The sequence below is a fragment of the Camellia sinensis genome, chromosome 15, assembly GCF_055761805.1.
Source record: "Camellia sinensis isolate YWXY chromosome 15, ASM5576180v1, whole genome shotgun sequence".
Taxonomy (NCBI): Eukaryota; Viridiplantae; Streptophyta; class Magnoliopsida; order Ericales; family Theaceae; genus Camellia; species Camellia sinensis.
Window position 1 is genome coordinate 102,200,176 of NC_138975.1, and position 9,415 is coordinate 102,209,590.

The 9,415-nt window shown below is 34.5% G+C and overlaps 1 long non-coding RNA gene across 1 annotated transcript; it reads left to right on the forward strand.

Moving 5' to 3' along the window:
* Positions 1-6,208: 6,208 nt before the first annotated feature.
* On the forward strand, positions 6,209-8,776 carry LOC114289005 (uncharacterized). The gene is made up of 4 exons (XR_014356589.1): positions 6,209-6,353; positions 6,446-6,493; positions 6,617-6,686; positions 8,421-8,776. It is a non-coding gene; the product is annotated as an uncharacterized LOC114289005 (long non-coding RNA).
* Positions 8,777-9,415: the final 639 nt, after the last annotated feature.

Here is a 9,415-nt window from a genome sequence, read left to right on the forward strand (position 1 = left end):
TTACATAGGATTAATAATTAGATTAGATATAGAAAACTTGACTATTGAAATGCTTTCGACAATAAAATCTGCTCCTGTTATTTAACAAGATTACTCGTTTATTCATTTGTTTGGACGGAGTATATAAGAAAAATTATAATGTAATAAACTGTTAGTCTTGAAATTAATATTTCTTTAATTATTTAGCCAAAAATAATATATATTTGACTATTAGTTTGACTTTTAATTTTTAAATCAGACAATGAATTAATAAATCTATTAAATTTGGAGTCCAATCCCATAAAATGAACCCCCATTTTATTAAATGATGATCTTTCTCAGGTCCCCCACCCACCCATCTAAATTTTCCTCATTTTCTTTCTATTTCACACACACAAAGACACATATATACACACACAAAAAAGAGATATTAGTCCCTATATGATAATCGTGTTAGAGTGTGATTGACAATATCCTTAGGCTCCCATGGGTCCACACGTTTTTTTTTTTTAATATCATATTTGTTTTAATATTAGATGGGGATTACTTGTTTGATAGTTGTCAGTACATTATCGAGCTCTAAATCAAATGATAAGGAAGAGTGTAGAATCATTTTAAGTGAAGATATTAGAGGAGGGAGAAAACTTAAATTGACTTAAGATGCAAGGCTGAAAAAATATAGTATAATTTTATTGAATTTTGTTGGAAATGGTTATAAAATTCTGGATAAAACCAGAATTTTTTCCTAAGTTTGGTCTATTATTTAGGTGGGACCCGAGCGTCGTTTTTCGCGGGTCAAAGTGGTAACGCGTTTTACGCCGCGTTGTGATTCACGCGGTATATTTGGTTACTCAGAACCATTGCCGAGTGAATGGGAAATTGAAGCTAAAGTATGGAAATGGAGTTTTGGTGGAAAATCCTTAAAGGTTTGAATAAGGCTTGTCCTACATTGATTTGATAGGAAGTTTTGAATGAGTTTATAAGGCATGGGATTAGAACTTGGGGTGTACCCCAAGGGGTACCCAAGTGTTTTAGAGAAGGAGGTTATGGGCAAAATGGGCTAGATCCATTGGATCCAAAAATCACCACACGCGTACCGTTGTCTGTCTGATCGGGTTAGCTGGGCTTCGACGTGTGTGCGTGGTGTGAGGTTGGGTTAGGCTTGTCCGGCCCAATACCTATCTTTTTGGGTCAAAAACATTTAAAATCCAGAATTCAAATTAATTCCGGAAATAAACTGGTTCGATTTTACTGTACACCCAAACAGGGCCCTTCCCGTTTTTATCTGTTTGAATTGTGAACCCAACAGATTCAAAACCAAACAGGTTTCATACCTGTTCAAACAGGTTTGCACTTGTTTAATTCAAAACATGCAGCCACCATTCCATCTATAAATAGGACAGCCCTCATTTGATGTTTTACACATTCAAAAATTTCGTACTTCACATCTGCAAATTTATTCTTCATTTTGCTGCATTTAATTTTTGTTGGAAGAGTATAAACACTTAGTATGTTCGTTAGGTAAATAATTTGTAGTGTTGCTATTGTTTGTAGTTGATCATTTCATCTTGGGAGGTAAACGTCCACATTCTGAAAGCACCGTGGAGAGGACGAATCTGTCTTAAGGACACAATGTCAAACACTGGACTTGATCAGATATTTATTAGAAGAAATTAATCAAGTAAGTTGTTTAATTTATTATTCTGTTTTATTTGTTTATTAAATCAGATTTTAATTTTGTTTTTGTAACAAAATAAAATCTGTTTTTACTTATTTATTTCTAGTTTGATTTTTGTAATCAAACAAATTCTCTCATTTTCTTTATTTCTTTATATTCTTATTGTTGTTTAGTACACAACAGAATTAATTATTTTAAATATAGTGAAGATTGTCCAACAAATTTAACTGAACATATAGAATTTGAACTGAATGAAGAAAAATGATTCATGTAGCCACCTCATTTGATAGAAACACAAGACTTTAGTTTAGTTTGGAAAACTTTAAGGTAGTGTTTGGGTCACTTGGATGGAGTGAAATGGAATGATCATTCCATCAAAATATTCATTCTCATGTTTGGTTGACAAAATAATAATAATAATAATAATAATAATAATAAATACATTACAAATATAATCATCATATACCATTATAAGAGAATGATCATTCCACAAGGGAGCTTAAGGAATTACCATCCCATCTCATTCCATTAAACCAAATAGAGTATGATAGTTTAATATTGTTAATTTTGGGGAGCTTAAGTTAGTCATATGATCATGGAATTAGCCACATCACTCCTAATAATCAAAAATAAGTTTCTTTCTCTTATCTTAATGTTTGCTTGACGAGATTGCATTAGATGTGATAAGCATTTGTATGACTATTAATCCTGGATCATCAATCCCTTCAAATCTTCTATCATATCCCATACTTGGATTGACTTAAGATTATGGGCAAAAATTGACAAAAATTTATTAATTTTATAATTTAAACAATTAGTTTAAACCTGCTCTTAATTTCTCATTTTGTATCTCATCCTTTTTAGAATTCAATATAGTTTTCCATAGAGAAATACCATGTCCAAGTAGATGATTATTAATCCAAACTCTAGCCAAATGTATTTTACTAGATTTATTAATTTAATGCAAGGCCATATCTCCCCGAACACCCATGACTTGTTGAAACATAGTACCAATATACATTATCCTAACCTTTACCCTATGTATTATTAATTTCGAAACCTTAACGCCATGACATCATCAATTCCCAACAGTGCCAAAAAAATCTATGCCCAAATTCAAGGGTTGAGCATTCCTTAATCCCATGACATCATCAATTACCAATAGACACCAGAGGCTAGCAACAGGTGGCTCAAGGATTTGCCTCCTACACCTTCGATTGAAGATTTGAACACCCCCAGACGAAGACCCTAGAGAGGCATGAGACAAGCGCCCTCGGAGCCGTCAACATTTCTCAAGCGTAGATGGGCATAGGTGGAGGAGAAAGCCGTTGCCCAAGGTTTGGAGAATAGAGTTAGGGAGAAAAATGAAATAATAATAAGGATGGCGGCGGATATAGAGTTACTGAAGCGCTAGGTGATGGAAACGGTGTTGCTTGGGTAAAAATTCACAGTAAGCGCACCCAATCCCATCATTCTGGGGACCAGAATAGGCACGCCACGCTTGTACTTTCTAATAGCAGAAGAAGCTACATAACAGGCGATTCTTAATCCAGATCTTGTAGATCTAGATCACAATTGAGAAGGTTTGAGAGGACAAGGTCGAAGAGATCATATTCTCAAGGAAGCAGCTATTGCCCCTCCATACTCAGCAGACATCTTCTTTTTACTTAGAGTTGCCCAGGATAGAGGATTTCATATTAGTATTAGATAAGAGGGCACGCTTGAGACACGCTAAAAGGATACCTACTTTGCACAGGTTGGCCCTTAAGACTCATGCAGTGTGGGTAGCTATGCGCCAACCTCGTCATGTAATTCCAATGCTAGTTGATAAGGAGCTAGCCAGATTGCAATGCACACCGTTCTCACTAGAGATTGAGAACGTGCCTCTTCTAGTAGGCTTCCACCAACCAAAGTTTTCCATCTACGACGAAAAGTCAGATCCCTACATGCACCTTAGCAACTTTCAAGAAGTTATGGTTGTTTATAGGAGGATCAATGCCTTAATGTGCATCGTGTTTCCCTCAAGCCTAGGGGATTTAGGCTTGACTTGGTTTGAAAAGTTGCCAAAAGGTAGCATTAACACATCAACGCAACTTACACACTACTAGAAATATGACTTTTTACGTCTAATTTTTTGCGACTGATTATTTAACGGTCGCAAAAAATCATTTTTGACATCAAAATCTTAATTTGCCATCTCATTTTCCTGACCCAATTATTTTTGGACATCAAAATCTTATTTTACGATCAAAATCTTATAAAACTTGACTCTCTTTCTCTCTCTCTCAATCCGCCCCCTTTTTTCCCAAATCTGAGCTCTCTCTTTCTCTCCCTCTCAAAATCTGTCTCTCGCTCAACTCTCGCTCGAATCTCACTGCCTCTCTCGCTCGAATCTCTCGCTCGAATATGTCGATCGATTCAACTTTCTCAAGTCCACAACTGTTGAAGATTTCATAATCGGTAAGCCTAAACACATCTTCATCGATTCAACTTTCTCTGTAATGATCCGAGAAATCAAGTGTGCTCTGAATTGCTCTCTCTCTCTCTCTTCTCTCAGTTTCTCTGTGAGATCAAAGAAATCTCTTTGAAGCATTCATTTCTTGTTCATCTTCACGCCTTTTTCGTTAACTTGTTGCTTATCCACTAATCTCACTGCAATCTTCTCGATCGATCAGGTTGTTGTACAGAAAGTAAAGGAATTGGAGATAACCGAGCAGGACTGCTTCTACTAGTACAGTTCAGCTTTTGATTTTCATTTACAAATGATCATAGCAACCTATATATAAATTTCAAATCCGAATTATGATCTAAAGAGTTTGAATTTGAAATGATTTTTTTCTACATTTAGAATTGATTTCTCTAGTGTTGCAACTTAGATTTGAATTTCATTGTCTGCTTGTATTCATTATTTGTGGATCAAATTCTGGAATTCTAATTTGGATTTATGGTTTTCTCACATTCAGAATCAGATCATTGCCTCAACATTGTTCAGTAGTTTTTTGTTGTTGAAAAATTTGTGATCTATAGAGGTCAGATCCGTCCCCATCTATGCTTTTTTTTTTTTTTACTAAAAAAAATTCAACTGATATTTAAAAAAATTCAACTGATATACAAGTATATACAAAAAATCTATTGTGGCTGGCAGCTAACCTGAAGGCCTCTGCTTTGAATTAGGAATTCCTGTTGAGCATGGCATCACTGTAGTGAGATTTAGCTTGATTCAGTTATGTAAACTGTAATATAAATGTAATATGCTTGTTGTAGTTGATATCTTTTGTAGTACTTGGTCCAGGCAAAGCAGGATTTTTCCATTTGAATTGATGAAGTGATCAATTTTTCTTTTATGTTGATCGATATTTTCACAGTACTGTCAGGGAATTAATTTTTCAAGCCAATTTTTTGGGTCAACCTTTTTAGTGTGTGTCAATTTCAAATGCTAGTAGCCATGTGTTTAGATCATTTCAGGACAGCACCAAGAAACTTCTGTATTTTTAAGCCAAACAAATTGCGCACTGTGGATGGCTGTTAGTATCCTAGTATTCAATTTTCATTATTCATTTTTTATGACTTGCAGTTATCATGTAGGCATTATGCATCCCTGGCTCATCGATTTTAAGGCAAGTGAACCGGGTTCCAGCGAGCCGAGCAGACATGATTATTTCAGTTAAGTAATAGTTCCAAAGTTTATATTAACAATTTAACATTTGACACATTCTCGGTTAGTCTTTGTTGGGATTGTGGATACAACATTACAAATCATGGCATATGGCACAAGAAACCAAACCTGTAATGGCACATGCCATGATTTGACCGTAGAATCACTTTGGTTTGAGATCAAAGATATGTTTGACTAACATTTGATGTGTAAAGTGGTTCGAGTGTCCAATTTGACTGACAAGAAAGATCGTGTTCCATGGATATTAAAGGTTACTTTTACCTCACTAATGTTGTGGATGAAACTTGTCCATGCATTTTCTTGTAAATTAAATTGCAATCACAAATATATTAATACAAAATCAAATCATATTGTAGGGCATGTCTTTGTCTAGGGTTGTTCAATAGGATGTTTATGGAGTAGCTTCTCCTTTTGGACATTAGAAATGGGTGGAAATACGGTGGTTATCAGATTCCTTGTGGCACTTTGTTTTTATGATTTTAAAAGACAAAATTATTCATTCAATTGGATATACACTTAGGTTTGCTTGACGTGAGTTTTCGATGGCATAATATGTGAAGTTTACCAAAAAAATATCATATGGTATTTCCACCTTGTTTACTGTTGTAATTTTTCCAATTAAGGGAGTATACAGTATTATGACGAGGTGATATCTTGCTTCTGTTTTGGCAATGTGCTAAAATGTCCAAATACTCTTCAATTTTTAACTGATCCTTGCATTTCTTAATTTATAGGTTCTTAAGAAGCAGGCTGGTCTAAAGCTTCAAGATAATGTAATTAGTTCTTCCTTGTTATTTATCCTTTCAAATTTCATCATCTTACTTATCCAAAAACATATATGTAATGTCTTTTGTGTAAATAAATTTCCAATCATTAGCAGCCCCTTCATTTATTGATAAGATCACACAGCGTGTGACACAAGACGTTGAGTCTAGGTTCACTACGACGATCAAGAACCTAACGGCACGTGTTTTGTTCTTAGAGTCACAGGGTGTGGCTGGGAGTATGAGCTTGAGAGAGGTGCAATACTTACAAATTAACGAATTTTACGTTTTATCAATTTGTATATATACATATGGAAATTATTAACACATTATACTAACATATTATAGGTGTCAGATGCATCTAGTGGGCAACAAGCTTCAAAAGAAAATGAATAGGTATGCCACTCTACTATATTTCTGCATGTATTTATAATATTTGTTGTGTATGAAGTTCTTGAAGGATATCACTATATTTCTTTAGACTGTAATCTGATTCAATTGCAAATGGGTTTTCTTCAGAGACATCATCTTCTTCTCCTTGTCCTTGTACATTCCATTCTTTTCCTCTCTTATCAGGTCCAATCTCTAGGTAATCTCTCTCTCTCTCTCTCTCTCTCTCTCTCTCTGTTATATGTATGTGTGTGTGCTGTTTGTTCAATCTGGATCCCTTATATTGTTCAAGTATCAGTGAATTTGTATCTGTTTTGAGAATGGGTCTTTTTCTTGGGATAGAAATAGATATGGCAAGATCTGAACAAAGTGATATGTATAAAGGGTATGCATGATTATATACTGATTTATCTAGTAAATGAGTAAGACATGTGTCCTATCGGAACTTGAACCCTGTCCATACTGCTTTGGAGGTGATAGGATATGCCACTCACGCTAAGATAGGGTGAACTTTTTCACATTAGGATGGTACTTCAATTTGGCATGTTGTCTTTTTATTTATTTATTTAATTGAGGGTTAGTTGATCCCACTTGATTGGTACACAAATCTTAGTTGGGTTGGGTTTGGCTATTTATTTGATTTAGGGTATTAATCTAGCAATTTCTTTGGGGTCAATACTTTTTTAGTAAATCCTTTTGACTCGATAACTTAATCATTGAACTATTACATTGCACTGGCTTCGCACTTGGGAATCTCTTAGTGTTAGGTCATTAAGTCTTCAACTAATTTATTTGCTATATAGATGGCGTATCTGTTAACTTTTTTTCCTTCAAAAGTTTTGACTTGTCAGTCAACAAGATGAGATTCTATTACATGTTTTGGGATTAACTAGAACTCTTTCCGGTAATGTTTCTGGAGACCATTAACTCCTTGCTAAAGCAGGACATGGGGATATGGGTCAATCTCATGTGAGCCCTCTCTATACCCCACAAAAAAAAAATGTTTATAATTGTTAATCAGCAAAGTGAGGTTTTGTTGCTTGTTTTGCAATATATACTACAAGGATCTTCCATTTTTTTTTAATGGAAACTGTCAAAAAAGTCCTACTTTTCCCATAAAAGTAAACCACTAACTCATATTAACAACACTGTGTTGATAGGGTTGAATCATATGTTAATAGGATTCAATAGTACTTTTATGGAAAAAGTAACTTATTGGGAATTTCCCCTTTTTTTAAATCATATTCATCATTTACCTAGAAAGCGAGTAACATGCATATGCATAAAGGGTATGCATGGTGCTTTTGGAGCATTCCCATTCAGGGGTGACTCAATACCTATGTGATTATGTGTTTAATATTTTTGGCTGCATTTTGGTAGATCCTTCCAGGTGGATACTTACATTATATATTTTAAGTTAGCCTTAGGTGTGTGTTTAAAGCAGTAATATAGACAATGGGCTGAAATATTTCTCCTTTTGTGGTTTGATTTGAAGGAGCCTCTTGTTCATCGAATACCTAAACTGTTGCGAAAACCAGAAACATTTTTCTGTAGATTGAACCAGCCATTTATTACTTTCTAAAAAATAGGTTAAGTTGATTGCTTTTATGAATAGTTACAAATTAAGGAAAGGTCAGTATGTGTTGTGTATGAGCTTGATTGTTTGAATTATGTGCTTCTCCCATTGATGAAGAGAACCGTCCTCGGATTCAATCTTTTCATAGCATTTGTGTGAAGGACTGTGTTTGGTTAGTTGGTTTAAGTTTTTTTATTTGTATGTTTTTCTTTCCCTTCTGTATTTCATTTTTGTGCCAAAGATATCTTCTTGTCCAGACTTCTAGTTTTTTATTCCATAGATGCATGAACAATGTTGTTGGTCTTATTTTTGCTCATCATTTTTCAAAATTTTACAGTATTCTCTACATTTTTGTAGGATAGCTTCTTCTAAAATGACAAAACTGAAGAAACTGAAGAATGACATTCCATTTCTTCCCGGGAAATCTTTTTTCAGATTCTTATTTTCCTTCGTGCAGAGTTTCTGCATAACTGTGGGAGATATGTGTGTAGGGCTTGGTCAAAAATTATATCCAGAGTTTGGTATGCTATATAATTCTGGTTACCTTGAGCTTAATGAGGGAGACTTCAAAATTACCTTGAGCTTAATTTTGGTATGCCATATAATTCTGGTTACCTTGTTTTGGACAAATGGTCTCTAGTTGTGGGGGTTTATCACTATTTTTTAGCTCACATCCTAAAAGATTTCTTTATGTTGGGAATCATGTGACAATGCAGTATAAAAGCTTACCTTTTTCAATTATGGAGAAGGAGCTTTTCCCCTCGTCATATTGCTTTCATTTCTTGCACTAGGGAGTACAACTTGTTATGCCAGTTCATTGATAGAGTGGAGAAACACCCGAGCAAGAAAATTGATGAGAAGATTGGCCAGTTCTGGATTGTATTTTTTTTCATAAAACAACTTTTTCTAAGTTTTTAGTTGTAATAACTTTTACATATGGCTCAAATTTTGAGACTCAAATAGAATGTTCAATCAAACTATAATGCTATACTGTCTGAATTTTTGTCATTGTTATTCCTAGAGTGCTTAACGCTACACTTTTATTTATTTATTTATTTATTTGTTTTATTTTTATTTTTATTTTTATTTTTATTTTTATTTTTATTTTTATTTTTATTTTTTGTGACGATAACAAGATAGTCGCCAAAGATCATATTAGTGTTTTTCTTTGTTTTTTGCGACGGCAAAATAGCGGTCGCCATAAGTAATTTAGGTGGTCGCAAATAATTTGCGACCGTTGCTTTGCCGTCGCAAAAAGTATTTGCCACCCCCATATTCGCGACCCCCATGGGCCGTCGTAAAAAGTCTTTTGCGACTGTTTTTTATTATTTGCGACAGTTTATAGCGGTCGC